This window comes from Chrysemys picta, chromosome 23, assembly GCF_011386835.1.
Source record: "Chrysemys picta bellii isolate R12L10 chromosome 23, ASM1138683v2, whole genome shotgun sequence".
Classification (NCBI taxonomy): domain Eukaryota; kingdom Metazoa; phylum Chordata; order Testudines; family Emydidae; genus Chrysemys; species Chrysemys picta.
Genome location: NC_088813.1, coordinates 1,851,719 through 1,869,623, shown reverse-complemented (window position 1 = coordinate 1,869,623; position 17,905 = coordinate 1,851,719). Strand labels below are relative to the sequence as shown.

The window sequence follows — 17,905 nt, the reverse complement described above, 5'->3', positions numbered from 1 at the left end:
TCTCTAAACATCCAGATGATTCAAGAACCCTAGCAAAGGAGGTCCTCTCATGTCTGAAGTTTCCAGGGATTAGACTGAAATCTGAAACAGGCTGGGAAGCCAAGAATTCTGAGGACAGTGAGGAGTGAGCACTTGGAGCTCTTGGAGGGAAGGCATACAGCTGCAACTTTAGGTTATTTCGCATTCCCATATCTTCCCCTCATTTGGAAGCCAATATAGAGAACAAAAGATCAGTATTTTTCTGTTGCCCTGGATCACTAACAAGTTCACCTAGTGAGAAACCCATTTGGTGCTCAGCTCCTTGAAAACATCCAGACTGTGGCGTGGACAGTGGGTGTGCTGACATCGTGGTCACTGTCTACCAGATGTCTTGGGCCTTGCAATGATGAGGTCCAAGGGTCAGAGTCAAAGCAGCAGCTCTTGGGTTCTGGGCTGCATGGCCTAATAGCCAGAGTCAATACAGTGGTCCTTGAGTTCAGGGCACCTTGGCCCGGTGACCAGAGTCAATACTGCGGCCCTTGAGTGCAGGGTAGCGTGGCCTAATGGCTAGAGTCAATATAGCAATCCTCAGGTACAGGGCAGGGTGGCATAGCAGCCAGGGTCAATATAGCAGCCCTCAGGTACAGGGCAGTGTGGTCTAATGGCTAATACCTGAGTGGACGCCACCAGGAGGGTGGCGGCCCGGGTACGGGGCCTGGACCCACCTGACTCCACCGGGTCCTGACCCAAGGCCCTAACAGTGGTGGAGTGGTCTGCCACTGGGTCAGCAGGGAATCCCACCAAAACCCGCTGACCTCACACAGGTGGGAGATACCAATCGCTCACTCTCCCTGGGTGGGAGATACCAATCGCTCACTTCCTACCACGCTTCGTGAAGCTGCAGTTCATGGGGCATCGGGATCCCTGGTCTCCTCAGCACAGGTACTTCCCTGGGGCTCCGTTGGCCACAGATCTCCAATCTGGATCTCGGGATTGCTGGTTCCCACAAGCAAGGGCTGTGACAGTTCCTCAGCTGGAGCCTCCACCAAAGGTCCTTCCTCTCTGGCATTCAGCGCAGACTGAGCCGAGCTGCTCCCTTTTATACTAGCATAGCACTTGGAGCATGCCCAGTACGGTCTGAGGGGCGGGACTTCCTCCACCCATAGTGTGGGATATGCACACCCCCTCACACTGACCTAATTCTCAATTGCTCAGTAACGGGTCTCGATGACCGTGCCAGTTAGTTCGAAAGTTCATTTTGCCTTGTATGTAGATAGCTTTCATCAACAGGCCTTGGGCAGCAGGAATAAGATCCTGGTGGCTACTTCAGTTCAGGACCTGCTCTTATTCCTCCATGCCAGTCTATGTAAGCCTTTTTTGTTTGTTTGTCACAGTCATGAATCTGTATGTGGTAGAGTGCTCCCCTGTAATGACAGCTACCAGCACATTATCTGTGCTTTAGTATTTTTCATAGTCTGGAAGCTGTCAGATATATTCCACTTTAGATTTCATGAAAAGTTACTGGCAAAAACCATTGATGCCAGAATCCAGGAAGACAACTCCATCTAACTCACCGCAGTCTGTGACCAAAGAAAAGGGGTTTCCCAAACTAATAATACCATAGGGAGTCCACAGCCCATTTTACTGCCAGTGCTTCCTTCTCTATAATGGACTATATGTTTTCTCGAGGGAACAGCTTCTGGCTTATATAAAGTAATGGGTGTTCCTCTCCCTCAATCTCCTTCAAAAGGACTGCCCCTAGACCCAAGTCTGAAGCATCAGCTTGCAGGATAAATCCGTTTGAAAAGCCTGGATTAAAGAGGACCAGAGCTCCTGCAATATCTTGAAAGCCTTGTCATCCGACTACTCAAACCTTCCTTTCTTTATAAGGTCTGGGAGGCAGGCTGCAATTGTGGGAAATCCTGGCACAAGGCGCCAATAGTATCTGCCAGATCCACTAAGCACTGGATTTGTTTTTTTGTGTGGGCACTGGACAGCTGTCAACACTTGGCGTTACTCACTAGTGGCCACAGACAGACCCCTCCCATGGTGTATCTCAAAAAGGTGACTTTGTGGTTCCCTATTTTATGGTTTTCCTGGTTAGTTTTTAGGCCAGCATGTGCGAGGGCCTGGAGCACTGCTCCGAACTGCTTTATGTGGCTATCCCACTCCGGACTGTAGAGGATGTCATAAATAAATAAATAAATAACAGTAGTCATCCAGGTAGGTGACTACATACTGTCCATTCCAGTTGTAGTACCCAGTACATTAGCCACTGGTGTGTCTCCTTTGTGATCTCCAAGTAGTTGAGGATGGTGGCCTTAATTCTGGGGTAATCCTGAGTAGTCACCAGGTTGATCTCCCAATAGACTAGCTGGGAACATTCGGTCAGATGAGGGGAGCCAACAAGATGGCCCAATACTCTGGGGCCACCATGTTGCTACCGCCACCCACTCTAATGTCATAAGGAATGCCTCAGGGTCATCACCAGGGCCCATTTTCATACGCTTCATCAGGATCAATGCAGTCGATGTGGTTGGGTTTTAGGTCTGTGCTGTTGGATTCCCTGTTGCCACCCCAGACTGGAAAAAGAACAGCATTTATTGCACTAGGTGTTCCTGCAGATGCTGTTGCTGGGCTACTAGATCACTAATCAATTGTTGCTGCTGTTGTTATTGAGTGGCCAACTGTTGCAGCAACTGTTACTGTTGCTGCTGGGCAAACTGAGGGATCTCCACAACCCATTTTAATAATCGAGGTCCATTATTTTTTAAGCAACACCATTTTCCCTTATCCCAAGGGCTATCAACATGCCCATATTCTCCACCAATTGTCATGAATCTGTACATGATAGAGCTTCCCCTTTAGGAGATGCATGTGGTGCGCTCACATGCGAGTCTAATTACTCCCGCCCCAGTGGGTACTGCAGAGTGTCTTTCTAGACAGCCAGTGCTCAAACCTTCAGCCCCTCTCTCAGGGTCTCATGCGAAACAACACCTGTCAATAAACAAAATTCAACCAAAGAAAGAAAAAGAAAAAACAGTAGACAGCTCCTTTCAGGGAGATGGGCCCCTCTTCCTTCAGAGGGCCCTAGGAATTCCACAGCATACTCCAGAGGTCACTGGGGCTCCAGTTTAAGTCTCACTCTTTTTCCCCTTTTTGTTCAGGGAATCTGCTCCCAAATTCTATGAGGGCAGAGGCTCTACAGGCTGCCAGCCCTCTCTTCAGCGTTGGACAAGTTCAACAGCCTGTTACCTTCCCAGAGTTGTCCTCATCTGAGCAGTTTCCTCCTCTTATCTCCTTCAGTCCTGACCTGATCTGTAGATGCACAGGGGCAGGGCCACTCCAGCTCAAAACAGCTCCTTAATCTCTTCCATGCTAGTGTGGAGTGTGTATGCCCCGTCACAGTCATGTTTGATATGCCAGGCTGAGACACTGCAGAATTTCGTGAAGTAAGGACTCTACACTATTTACGACCATCTTTAGCTCCAACAAACTGATATTGTGATGAGTTTCCCCAACAGGATCATTTTTCTTGATTTTGGCTCTACTCCAAACAAAAGAGTCTGCCAGGGATTTTCCCTGAGCTGGTTCATTTTTTATTTCCACCATTTCTGGGAGAAACAGTATGAGACATATTGGTCCTGAAAGTTCCAATGTTTAAGAAGGAACATTTGCAGGGATCCCCAAAGGTGTGTGACCTATATTATGGCGTTCACACAAAACTCCCTCATGCTGGTCAGGGGCAGACACGGCAGAGCCAATACAATTAGAGATCGGATCAATGGGTTGATCACATTTAGGATCCTGATTAACTTCTCTTGAGAAAATAGGAGTCTTCTATGTCTTAGGGAACTATCTGATGAATAATGTTTTTCAAAAAGGAACAAGGGAACTCTTTTGCAGGTCAATAATGAAATCATGACATAATCACTAAGGAGTCATCCTGATTGTGTGGAGTACTGCACAACAGTACCTTTATCATTACCTTTGCTGGCTCAAACAGATCATCGGAATGACCATTAGATTTGATCACAGCAGAGATGACAGACAAAACAGTACTGCTGATCTTGTAATGACCTGAAGCACAGGCCAAACCAATTTTGCTGGTCCTTTTACTTCAAAATGGAGGAAGTGTTGGCGTCATTGTCATATGGGCACATGGAGACAGGCTTCCTTCAGGTCAGCCGAACATGTGTGGTCTGGGCAATTACTTTCTGGACCAGGAGAACCAGTTTTTCCCATATCCAATTAGGCCTTCATGACCAATAGGGTTAGTGTGGCTAGGTCAAGCATTAAGGAGAAACCTCAGTGTCTTTTGGATACTATAGGAAACTGGAGTAAAACCTTTAGAATCTCTTTTTGGGACCCACCAGAATTAAAGCCCTCCCACCCCCCCTCCCAAGTCCAGAAGTACTGCATCCACTATTACCTTTATATCTTTTACTATTATTATCTAGGAAGGCTTGGCTTATTCCCCTCCCAGATCGGGTGGGGAGCAGGAGTTTGAGAAGCTAGGAAAATCAAGGTGAGGGGCTCCTGAAATTTTAAGAGCTCCTATAATTTCAAGAGCTCATATATTAGATGATGTGCCCAAAAAAGATTAAAAAAAGAATCTCAGCCTTCTCCTTCAATCCTTGAAGTTCCTGGGCTAACAACAATTCTTTGTTTGGGAGTGTTCTCCCAAGAGCTGCTCAGGGAGAGCTGTGCTGACTTGTAATAGGGAAGTAATTTTTGCTACATTTTAGTAAAAGAACTGGTGATTAAGTCTAGGTCAAAAATTTATGTTGCTTTGGAGCGACCTCTAACCTCTCCTTCCATTGTGCAGTGAGTTATTTATAATTTACTATTTTTCCCAAGTGATTCTGGTGTAAGAAAAAATACTGTTCTCTTCTTTCATTTCATTTTAAACCAATCCCATTTGGTTAAGGAGGAGAGTTTCTCAATCTCTCTCAAGCAGATTAGGTCAGCAGTGAAAAGACCAGTATAATCCAACTCAGATGATTATACTGGAGAATTTTCAGAGAGGAATTCCTTGTGATGATATGACATCTAGGCTGATAAGAATGATCTTCCAAGGACAAAGCGGTACTGTGAGTTTTGACCTGATTTTGTTTCAGATTATGGTTCTTGGAGGAGAAAGATCTGCGATAGTCTCAGGTATGAGGAATACTGATTTCAAGACTTGGCATGGGGTGGCTTTTGGAAAGTAAATGTAGCTTCCTAGCCCAAGAGCAATTTGAGAGCTGTAGTTTACAGCTCCAAGGGGATGGAGAGGCCATCTTCTGTACCCATGTGTTGTATCAAGTTTGGGACATCCCCAAGAAAGGATGTAGACCTTGCACAATCATTCAAGTCTTCTTTTGAGTTAAAGTTTAAACTATTGAGGTAAAAGATGATGGCTTGTCTGAGGAATGGAAAGAGAAAACCCCATCAGCTTAGCTACAATACCGTGTAACCTTTTGGATATACAGTCTGTAGCTTAGTTACATGGCCTAGCCAGAGAGCCTGACGAGTAAAGACCCTGAGGAGAAGATACGAGAGCTGGGGAATGAGAACAGGAGTGGAGCACAGCAATTAGACCTCACCCACATTAGTAATTTGTTATGCCATTTGTGGGCATTTTCTTCCCACAGCACTAACCTTGGCATCAGTCTTCATAGAACCATAGACTAAGGTCAGAAGGGACCATTATGATCATCTACTCTGACTTCCTGCACAACGCAGGCCACAGAACTGTATCAAACCTGTGTCTGAGCCATTGAAGTCCTCAAATCATGGTTTAAAGACTTCAAGAAGCAGAGAATCTTCCAGCAAATGACCCATGCCCCACGCTGCAGAGGAAGGCGAAAAAACCCCAGGGCCTCTGCCAGTCTGCCCTGGAGGAAAATTCCTTCCTGACCCTAAATATGGGGATCAGCTAAACCTTGAGCATGTGGGCAAGACTCACCAGCCAGACACCCAGGAAAGAATTCTCTGTGGTAACTCAGATCCCACCCCATCTAACATCCCATCACAAGCCATTGGGCATATTTACCGCTAATAGTCAAAGACCAATTAATTGCCAAAATTAGGCTATCCCATTATACCATTCCCTCCATAAACTTATCAAGCTTAGTCTTTAAGCCAGATATGTCTTTTGTTCCCACTACTCCCCTTGGAAGGCTGTTCCAGAACTTCACTCCTCTGATGGTTAGAAACCTCCGTCTAATTTCAAGTCTAAATTTCCTGATGGTCAGTTTATACCCATTTGTTCTTGTGTCCACATTGGTACTGAGCTTAAATAATTCCTCTCCCTCCCTGGTATTTATTCCTCTGATATATTTATAGAGGGCAATCATATCCCCTCAGCCTTCTTTTGGTTAGGCTAAACAAGCCAAGCTCTTTGAGTCTCCTTTCATAAGACAAGTTTTCCATTCCTCGGATCATCCTAGTAGCCCTTCTCTGTACCTGTTCCTGATGTGTCCCCACCTTATAACAGTAATTCTTGTTATTAATCCCTAAATGTATGACCTTGCACTTTTCTTGAATGGCATACTAGTAGGTCTGTGAGTAAGCAATCTGCTGAGTTTGTACAAGTAGCACTGCTTCATGAAGACCTTTCTGCAGCTACATTTGGAACAAGAGATAGATCAGACACTCGAGGTACCAGAGTGGTAAAATGGCATCCCTTTGAGATGTACAGGAACTCCTCACTTAACGTTGTAGTTATGTTCCTGAAAAATGCAATTTAAGTGAAACGATGTTAAACTAATCCAATTTTCCCATAAGATTTAATGTAAATGCGGGCAGTTAGGTTCCAAGGAAATTTTGGGGGGGCAGACAAAAGACATTATATACTGTACAGTACTGTACTGTGGTTGGGAAGTGCCCCTGGCTTACCGCACACAGGCACAGCCAGCTGCAGGCAAGAACAATAGGAAGCACCTTTACAGGAGCAGCGGCAACTTCCCCGGAGAAGAACAGGCGCCAACTTTGCCGGGGGATGCTCCAGGCCCGCCTCTTCCTGTCCCCGCTCCACTTCAGGCCCACCTCTTCCCACCCCCACTCACCTCCTCTCCGGAGCAGCTGCATCCCTGCTCCTCCTCCCCCCGCCCACAAAGTCCTAAGCTGTTTGGCAGTGCTTAGGACTTTCTGGGACGGAGGGGGAGGAGTGGAGATGCAGCGCTTTCCTGCTCCTCCTCCTCCCTCCCAGAAAGTCCTAAGTGCCACCAAACAGTTTGGCGGTGGGGGAAGAGCTGGGAGGGAGGGGGAGGAGGAGGAGGAGAAGAGGAACTTGTGCAATGCTCCCTTGTAAAGTCACTGCTCTTCCACAGAATCTTACAAACAGTGGCCAGAGCAGGCAGCCAAACGAGGTTATAAGGGAGCATTGCCCAACCCTAATCCTCTGCCCCAGCCCTGAGCCCCCTCCTGCATCATGAACCCCTCATTCTCAGCCCCACAGCCCTCACCCTTGCACCCCCTCCTATCCCCAAACTCCCTCCCAAACCCCCTCCTCCTTCCCACACACCCCCTCCTGCCCTCAAACTCCCTCCCAAAGCCTGCACCCCCTCCCTTTGCACCACCTCCCACCCCCAAACTCCATCCCAGAGTCTGCACCTCTCACCCCCTCCTGCACACCCACCCCCTGCCCCAGCCCAGAGCCTGCACCCAGCACCCAAACTCTATCCCAGAGCCTGCACCACTCCTGCACCCTAATCCCCAGCCCAGGACCTGCACCCCAGACCTCCTCCCCCCACCCAACCCCCCTCCCAGAGCCTTAGGCAGATGGGGGGGGCGGGTTCTGGGCACCACCAAAATTTCTACAACCCTACCACCCATGCGAGTGGCTAAGGATCGGGGCAGTCAGGGGACAGGAAGGATCCTAGGGGGCAGTTAGGGTGGGGCGTTCTCAGCAGGGGGCAGTGAGGGGACAAGAAACAGGGGGGGTTGGAGGTTCTGAGGGGGGCAATCAGGGGGTGGGAAGTGGGAGGGAGTGGATGGGGGCGGGGCTAGGAAATATGGTAACCCTAAGAGAGAATTCACAGCAAGAGAAAGATGGAAGGAAAGTGAAAAAAGGCTCTCCTAAACCTACTAGTCATAGGACCCACCAGCAAGTGCAATAGGTAATGCTCTGGTAAGAAGACCGGTCCTTACTTGCAGCTGCTCAGATTCTTATCAGAGCGCTGTTCCTGAACATTGCTTGGAAGGTCACGTTTATACATAGGTCTCTAGCTAGTTGGCTTCTGATAATGTCACTTTTCAAACTTGAATAACAAAGATTTTTAGAAGACCTAATCACTGGACGGGTGTAGTACATGGCATGTACCAGCCTGCCAAGTCTCAGTTTTAATTAAAATTCAATTTGTTTTTTAGTTGAAAGTAGAAAGAGGAGCACTGAGCTTTAACAACAACAACAACAAAATACTGTTTCTGTCAACTAAAAAGACATCTAAGGTGACTTAGGCCTGTTCTACACTACAAAGTTTTACTGGTAAAACATGCTTTATTTTGGCACATCCTTGTGAGCATCCATACTCAATTTTGAATCCTACTGGTAAAACTCTGACTTTCTGATCAAATTACGCCACCTCCCCAAATGACAGAAGCCACCTACCAGCCCTATTCCACCAATAAAATGCCTGTGTCGACACTGCATTCGTAAAAACAGTCTTCCAGCACATTCTCACAAGTGCCCCTGTCCCCACAATAGTGACTGCTCTGGCCACAGTTCTGTTCTTTGCTGCCGACTGACTGGAAGCCTTTGAAAATCCCAGAGTGTTTTTGAAATGCTTCTCTTCCTGATAGCCCACCTGGCTCCATCTGAAGCTGCAGGAAAGCCATGTGCTGCTGCCTGGTCCAGGAAAGAAGTCTTGGTTTCTGTCTGCCTGTGGGGAGAAGAGGCAGTGCAAGCCCAGCTGAGGAATACCCTCTGAAATAATTTGGACATGGCAGAGAAGATGTCGCAGTTGGGATACAAGAGGGATGAGCAGTGTGACAGACTGAAAATTTCCTGCAATATCCTGAATGAACTTTACTGAATTAAGTTAAACCTTACTGAAATTTGTTTTAAACATATTGGAAGTTCACTGTTAAAGATCAGCAGACACTCCTTTCCACCTCGTGACAACATTTCTCCCTTTGCTTCACAAATATTATTTAAAACACAACAAACAACAACAACAACAATAGGAATATTTGGCTCACAGAGATCCAGCCGAATCATGAGGCACCTCCAGCGTCCTTTCAATCTACTAAATGCACATTCAACAGTCATCATCCTGCACCTGCTCACGTGGTAGTTAGATCTTTCCTTGCTGCCATCCAGGTCCCTGCTGCACGGTCTCATGAGCCAGGGAAGCAAACAGTAAGCTGGGTACCACTGAGAATCACAGTTGGTACTGCAACCCCACCAATGTTAATACATCAGTCAGGGGAAAGTGTCCCAGCTTGCAGCTTTTCAAGAAGTCCTATACTTCTAAAGATGTGAGCACAATGCACCTTCCCTGACTACCCAATGTTCACATCAGTGAAACATCCCTGGTGATCCACCGATGCTTGCGTAACCATGGAGAAGTACCCCTTCTATTTATAGTCTCAAAAACAAGGTGGGGAGGGAGGATTATCAGAATGGGGATGTGTGTCCTATCATCTCACCACAGTTTGGGAAACCCACTGCATAGTATCTCTATTATAATATTTCTCTATTATTTCCTACACATTGCCCAGATTGAGTCACAGTCCTTGGCAGCAGGACGTGCTGAATGGCTTTGCACATTTAGATGATGACAGCCCTACTGTAGATTTTTCGACACCAAACTGATTGTCCACAGATCAACAGCAATCTGGGATGGCAAGATTCCAGGGTGCGATCGTCACCCACTTTTCCACTGTCAAAAGCAGCTCTCATTTTGGTATCTCTGCACTGGAGGACTGGAGAAAGCTCAGTGCACAACTTCAGGAATGTGGCCTTCCACATGTGAAAAATTTGCATCCACGGCTGATCATCCCAAATTTGCATCACGATCTGATTCCACCACTTGGTGCTCAACTCACAGACCCAGAAATACCACTCCACTGCATGTACCAGGTCAGAGAATGCCTGCAGCAGCTAGCAGTTGTCAGTCACTATCTGCATCATCCACTCCCTCCTTGGTATTCCGGTTTTCACTGCTGCATGGCTGGCGCTGTGGTAGCTGTTGAAGTTCCATAAACACAGAAGAATTTGGTGCCCAGTCTCTAAAACAGACATGAGAACTCCATTGATCTGTTCAGCAGCCATGCTTCTGCCAGTGAGATGGCAAAAAGATTGAAAAGTAGCATGAGGAAGAACAGATGGATGTAAGAGAGGAACTTTAGGAATTTTATAAATGGCACAAAAAGAGAAGATTACAGTATCAAACGGAATTGTGGGCGTTTAATGCCAAGTTCCCACAATTCCCTGAGAGGAGTGCTGGTATCCCCCAATGCACTCCAAAAACCTCCCACAAGAAAACACACTGGACAGTGGCACAGGAACACTGGGCTGCCTACCCACAGTGCCCCATACCATCTTCTGATGATACAACCACTTTCAGTGAGGACATGTGGCACTGGCAAAGGCAGTCATGCCCGCATGTGCTCTAGAAATACTGCAATGCAGAGAGCTGTATGTGGACAAAAATGCTACTGATAAAGCTTTCTAGCGTAAACATGGACTCAGATTATAGCTGGAGAAGATATTTGTGATGGGATGTAATCCCCACACTGGCCCTGCAAAAGCTGAATTAGACCCAGTGGGCCAAATCAGCCAATTAAGCTGCAAACTGGGGACCTTTAGGCTGTGTGGAGGGAGCTAATTAGAAGGAAGCTCACCTGTGAGGGGACAGGAGGGGATTCTATAAAGCCAGGAGGCCCACAACCATGTAAGGATCAGCAGGGAGGAATCCTGCAGTCCCTCTGCCTGAAGTAGGGGAGAAGCAGCATGGTAGGAAGGAGTCCAGGGGTAAGAACAGTAAGGTTGGGGTAGATGCAGACCTTAACTGTTTACTAAGGGCCCCGGGTTGGCCCTCAGAGTAGAGGGTGTGCCTGGGTTTCCCTGCCAACCGGTATTACTAAGGGTAGTGGATACAAAGCCTGTTGGCATCACTGCGGGAGCGACAGTCAGGGCGGCAGGCGTGAGGGCTGCCTGATGCTCCTTCTGGAGAGAACCTTTAACGACCAACCTGGAAGGGGAAATTGCCGAGTGACCTGGACGGACGGTGGAATCCCGAAGAGGAAGCTGCAGCTCCCGCAGTGAAAAAGAGGGCACAGAGTGAGAAAGAGACAATGACAAAGTGCAACCTCTGGAAGGGGCGTCGGCCTCAGAGCTAATACCCAGAACCACCAGGAGGAGGCACCCATCGAGCACTGTAGACGACCCCATCACAATTGGTGGTGAATATGGGCATGATAGTCATCCCTGACAAAAGGGATCAGTGACAGACTGTGCATGATGAGCACCCCAAGGTGAGGTGTTAGATACTGTAAGGGAGTCGAACCTTGACAAAGGGGCCATAACAAAGAAAGAACCCCTAAGGGAAAGAGAGATGGAGATTCCTACAGTACAGACTTCTTTGGCCGAGAGAAGTTATCCCATACCAGAGTTGATGCCGGAGGTGCCACTCTAACAGAAGGGAGATCATAAGCAACAGGGATGGGTCCATGCTATATGGGGACAGATACTGGAAAATCAACAGAGACTGTGGGAGACCCAAGTATACTTACAGGACTATTTGGTGAGAGTAGCTGATCAAGACCAGCAGCTGTATAAAATCCTACAAGAGGGAAGTTGGAGAGGTTGTAAGGGCCAGGTGCTCCAGGACTAGGAGGCCAGAGGCCAATGCAGAAGGCATTATAGCTGTGAGTGCAGGAAACATCTGAAGAGAGGGTGCCCCTATTTAGATAGAGATAAAAACCCTGTGACAATCCTATACACCAAGTTTCTGCCTAATGCAGGTTAAATTAGCCAAGTTACAAACTTCACAATACCCAGCTTAATACTGTGAAGGATATGGGTGCAGCTAGCCCTGAACTGTGCCAAATACATCCAGATATCAAACAATAATTCTGAACACACTGATTAAGTCCTTTCCCACAGCACTGCACAATCAGGACAGTGTCCAGATTATTTATTTGATATTTTACTGCATTCCAAGTTCTCAATATGCTGTAAGTTTCTGTATTAAAAATGGATAGCCACATTGTAGGTGGTGTCAGGGTGCGAATGGAAAAGGGAAGTTTACATCAAGATAATGCAGTAGTCAAACTGGCCATCACCTCCTTGTGCATCTCCCTGCCTTTAGACCAGTGGTTCCCAAACTTTAACAACCTATGAACCCCTCGTCACATTGCAGTCTATATGATTTTATAAAAATATGCTAATGGGTGAATATAATGTAACTGGAATATGCTTCATGCAAAAGGTCTCTCGTAAGGTATCATTACAAAGCTTATTGTTTACTGAGTGTGGTCATCCTATTTGTATAAAGGTATCACTCTTGTATCTGAACCTAGAAATATGAAATATAACTCTGAGGGCCTATTGCAATTATGCAAAGTGTGGGCCATTAATGGTGGTTTGGAATCTTAATGGCTCCCATCAACCAGGACAATTGACTAGATGGCTCTGTTTGCAAGCAAGCCTTCCTGTGAGTCTGGCTGGGAGGAATGAAGGCTTGGGGGTCTTACAGTGACATGTGATCATGTCACATGAACTGGAATCCATCTTTAACCTGGTGCTTTTCCAGTGAGGGGGGGTGGAAACACAGAGGGACAAAGGATTCCCACCTTATGCAAAAGATATATAAATGGGTCGAACAGAACGAAAAGAGGAGCCATCATGAAGAATCCCCTAGCTACCACCTGAGCTGGAACTAGAGCTGTACCAGGGGAAAGAATTGTGCCCAGGCCTGGAAGGTGTCCAGTCTGAGGAAAAAGCTTACTGAAGCATCTCTAAGGGTGAGATTATCTGTATTCAGTTTGATTAGACATAGATTTGTGCATTTTGTTTTATTTTGCTCGCTGACTTACTTCGTTCTGTCTGTTACTACTTGGAACCACTTAAATCCTACTTTCTGTATTTAATAAAATCACTTTTTACTTATTAATTAACTCAGAGTATGTATTAATACCTGGGGGAGCAAACAACTATGCATCTCTCTCTATCAGTGTTATAGAGGACGAACAATTTATGAGTTTACCCTGTATAAGCTTTATACAGGGTAAAACAGATTTATTTGGGTTTAGACCCCATTGGGAGTTGGGCATCTGCGTGTTAAAGCAGGAACACTTCTGTTAGCTGCTTTCAGGTAAACCTGCAGCTTTGGGGCAAGTAATTCAAACCTTGGTCTTTGTTGCAGCAGACGGGCATGTCTGGCTCAGCAAGACAGGGTGCTGGGGTCCCGAGCTGGCAGGGAAAGCAGGGGTAGAAGTAGTCTTGTCACATCGGGTGGCAGCTCCCAAGGGGGGTTCTGTGATCCAACCCAACACACCCCTTTCACTAAAATGTCAAGTCTCGCAATCCCCCTCCTAAAAATGAGTATTTCCAGGGATTTTCTCCTTTACCTGAGTATAAATTATAAAAGCAGTGATCTTGGGAATATAAAATTTGTTTTTATAACATGCTTATTACACACCATTATTAATCATTATAGTATTTTTATTACATTATGAAAATGGCAACACTCTTCCAAGATCTCACTTTCGTAGCTTGTGTCACTTTGAATAAGCCTTTTATAAGACAAGGCTCCTGTGTTTCATCAAGGAGTATCAGATGTGAAACAGCATAAAGGTATTTAAGAAGCCAACTCAAAGAGTTCCTCCTACACAAGCATTCAGGTCTTCAGGCAAACAACGCACATTACAACAAAGCTTAAACTTGTTCATAATAATTTTAAAAACAATATTAGCTGCCTATTTCATTTTAAAAACAGCAAAAAATATCCACCTCCCTTTCCATTTCTTATAAGGAGTCTTGAAGTTTAAATCTCCTCAGTGTGACAGGTCTGCTTAGCTCCTGGAAGTCCAGGGGCTCCGGGCTACTGGCCCTGTGCTGCCCGGGATCCCTAGCTCACCATGCCTCATCTTCTTTCTCAAGACTCTCCTTAAAACAAATCCCTTCTGTGAGATATATAAAACCTTACTCTTGCTCTTATAGTGGAAGTATCCAAGTTACAAACCCACAAGGTACATGAATGTATTACTAGCCAAAGTAGATATTGCTGTAATCTTTGTCCTCTTTTTTCCCACCACCTCCTTATTGATCACTATAATGCATCATCACATTATGTAGTAACCTGGGTCGTGATACTGCAAGCTGATATCTAGTGATAGATCTTTATGTTCATTTAGAGCCCCACTGACCTCATCCACATGGACACAGGAGTCTGTACGGATTAGCTAGTGGGATCAGGGCTTCAGACTGTTAGTCCTTGGGCAGGAACATTGTCATTTGTCTCAGACGTGCACTGCCCACAGTGGTACTAAATAAAAATTAGCAGTCTCTGCCAGTAATTCTAGAGTTTATGGGCTTAGGAAACGAGAGTTCCCTTAAGCAGTCTCTCCCCACCATAAAGATCTATTATAGCAAAGCTTGACACTATTTCAAACCACCTCATGTATCTCTGACTTCCTAATATTGTAACCTTACACCCTGATTTGGCACATTAAAGAGGCAGTCATCTTAAGTATCATTTTTACAAGTTTACAAAGATTAAAACTGAAAATGTTAAAAATCTAATTAGCTTTACACCTTTAATGTCATTTACTTTTTCCATTTCTCGCAGGTAGGACAATGAAAGTAGTTTTTAGTCAATTTCACATTCAAATTCTCCTGCACTAGCCTAGCACTGCAAAGCATGAAAAAAAAAAAATCTACTGGTATCAGGTTGAATTTTTCCAAATATTAATTCAGGGGCAATTTTGACTTGCCAATATACCGTTGACACCAATGTACTGTATACATTTCTAGCACACCTCAATACCCAAGGAGAACAACATTTTGGGACCACTTTATCTTAATAACTAGATCTGTCCATCAAACAAAAACATTCCAATCTGCTTTACCCAGTCTTCCTGTGTGTCTTTGGATCCTGACCAAGATCAAGCTCACCATAAATCCAGGACAGTCATCAGCTGTTTGTGGGGCCCACTATTTACACCAATAAGCTCAGCCTGTGGCACATGAAACTAAGAAACAGTATGCTAGCTTATCATGGAGATTCTTCCACAAATCCTATTACCACACACTCTGCAAAATACGGATACTTTTTTATATACAGCCCAATTCAAAAGTTACCCTACAACTAGACATTAAAGGTTAAAAATGTTTACAGATGGTAAATGAATCAGGACTGAGAATTATGGTCAGCCAATATCTAGGACTTGCTGCAGTCAGTACCACAAAATGCAAAGCACACAATTCTAGGCTGATGGGCCAGTGACCATTTCAAAGTCCAATTTCACATAAAGTTTAAACCATCTAAGCCATAAATGAGTGTTCACTCCTAAAATCTTAAGTGATAAGAAGCATTAAGGTCTAATTAAAAATTTGTGAAATATACTGTACGCAATCAAAATCACATCACAAAAGGGCACAACGGTATTCACAATGACATGATTTTAAGGAAAGGAAAGGCCACGGCTACATAATGTCAGCAGAACAGCAAACTTTTCCCAGATAGTGAAAATTAGGATTCCTGTACAGCTACAGACAGAAGTCACCATAAGAGAAAAGTGAATTAAAACCCCTCTAATTCTACAACATTCTTTCTGAGATGGCATGACCAATACAGCACACAGTGTCCAGCTAAGGGTGTAACACTGATTTATATAATGGTATTACATTTTGTCTTTAATTCTCCATCCCATTCTTATGCGCCCTAACATCTTGTTTCTTTTTACTATCAAAGGGGTAGCCGTGTTAGTCTGGATCTGTAAAAGCAGCAAAGAGTCCTGTGGCACCTTATAGACTAACAGATGTATAGGAGCATGTGCTTTCGTGGGTGAATACCCACTTCTTCGGATGCATCCTCCTATACGTCTGTTAGTCTATAAGGTGCCACAGGACTCTTTGCTGCTTTCTTTTTACTGTAGCTGCATATAGAGAAGAGGTTTTCATTTAATTGTCCACAAGCACATGCTTTCTTAACAATCTGGAACTCTGTATTTAGAATCCAGACAATACATCACAATATGGTTAATGCTCTATAGGCTTTCATGCTGCAGAAACAGAGCTAGCCACAGGTACAGAAAGTAAGTCCATGTTTAGAGGCTATTGGAGTTGGATGGAAGGACTCAGCAAGGAAATTGGTACATTTATAGGCACTGACCGTTTCACTGAGGCTGTACACGAAAGAAACCTTCACATTAATTTGTACGGCTCGCTCAGGGGTTATCCCCCCTCCCCCAGCCAGCCCTTAGTCACTACAGTGACCACAAGCCCCCTGTCTCCTAAGCTCAGCTGCCATACACTCCCACCCAGCCGCGGCCCCACAGGAGATCCATCTCCGGGCGCTCCGGCCCCGACACACAGCGGAGGCCTGGCGGGGTGAAGTAGCAGCAGCGCCGTGGGGGGCACAGTGACGGGGAGACCGCTCAGTTCCCGCCTGCAGGTCCCGGGGAGGGGCTAGGCATATCCACGCGGAAGGGGGGCAAGACACGCGTGAGTATCTCTCGTCGGGGGGGGGGCTGCTATGGTGGGGGTCCCTGGGTCTCGCGAGATGGAGCCTGCAGAGGCCAGCGGAGCAGCCTCTTACCGTGAGGAGGCAGCTCCGGAGCCGACCCCGGCAATGCGTCCCGTGGGGGACATGGCAGCGGCCGTGGCAGTCGGTACAAGGAACACTCAGCTCGGAGCCCAGCCAGGGCAGCGTAACCCGGAAGCAGAACCCCGCTCAACCGGAAGTGACGCTAGGGTGGGGTTAGGAGCGGCCCGGCTCGGCTTGGTTTGGTTCTTTCTTCGTTCTCAGCTCGAGCGGGGAGCTGGGCCGGTCGCCTTAGCGACGCTGGCCCGCTCGGGCCGGGTCAGGCCGGATCAGCCTGTGGAGCCGGGGCGAGCTGTGGGGAGCGCGGGGCACCTGGCTTAGTGCCATAAACCAGGCGAAAGCGGCACCTCGGCCTGAGGCCCGCCCGCCTCCCCTTTGTAGGTGCCCCTACAGGTACCAGTCCGGCCCACGAGGTGTCACCCAGGAGCTGCTCAGTGCCGGCTCGTCAGCCTGCCTAGGACCGAGCGTCTGGCGCAATAGAAATTGTATGGCGGGCCATGAATGCTCACAAAATTGGGGTCTGAGTGCTGGAGTTGGTGAGGGCTCGGTTTGGAGTGCAGGCTCTGGGGTGGGGCCAGAAATGAGGGAGGGGACTCGGGGGGTGAGGGCACTGGCTGGGGATGAGGTGTTTGGGGTATAGGAGGGGGCTCTGGGCTGGGACAGATGGGTTTGGCGGGCGGAAGGGGGATCAGGACTGGGGCAGTGTGTTGGGGTTACCACAAGTGGTGCCCGGAAGCAGCAGCATGTCCCTTCTCCAACTCCTACACAGAGGTGTGGCCAGGCAGCTCTGCACGCTACCCCTTCCGCAGGCACGGTCCCTGCAGCTCCCATTGGCCATGGTTCCCGGCCAATGGGAGCTTCGGGGCAGCGCTTGAGGTGGGAGCAGCGTGCAGAGTGGAGTCCCCTGGCTGTCCCTACGTATAGGAGCCGGAGGGCCATGTCGCTGCTTCTGGCTCCCAACCCTGCTCCCCCGCTGGAATGCCAGAGCGGGGCAAACCCCAGACCCCGCTCCCCAGCAGGAAATCACAGGCAGGAGTGAAATGGCTGGCAGCCCAAATCCAGCCCACAGGCCGTAGTTTGCCCACCCCCTGCTCTGGCATGTCATGACATGCAGTGAAACAGTCGGGATGTGTGGAGGAGGCGTGCTGTCTATTGCCGAGGTGGCG

The 17,905-nt window shown here is 47.2% G+C and overlaps 1 protein-coding gene across 12 annotated transcripts in view; it reads right to left on the bottom strand.

The window, feature by feature from the left end:
• EYA3 (EYA transcriptional coactivator and phosphatase 3) overlaps positions 1-16,890 on the bottom strand; it is a 132,090-nt gene extending 115,200 nt beyond the window's left edge. For 4 of the 12 annotated variants that reach the window (XM_065577220.1, XM_065577223.1, XM_065577225.1 and 1 more), the window contains exon 1: positions 16,734-16,880. The gene's annotated coding sequence lies outside the window, so the exon portion shown is untranslated. Of the gene's footprint in view, positions 1-11,703; positions 11,987-16,307; positions 16,576-16,733 lie in introns of those variants that run through there. The other 8 variants (XM_008172922.4, XM_042861693.2, XM_042861691.2 and 5 more) reach the window with 6 other exon arrangements.
• Between the last annotated feature and the right edge of the window lie 1,015 nt (positions 16,891-17,905).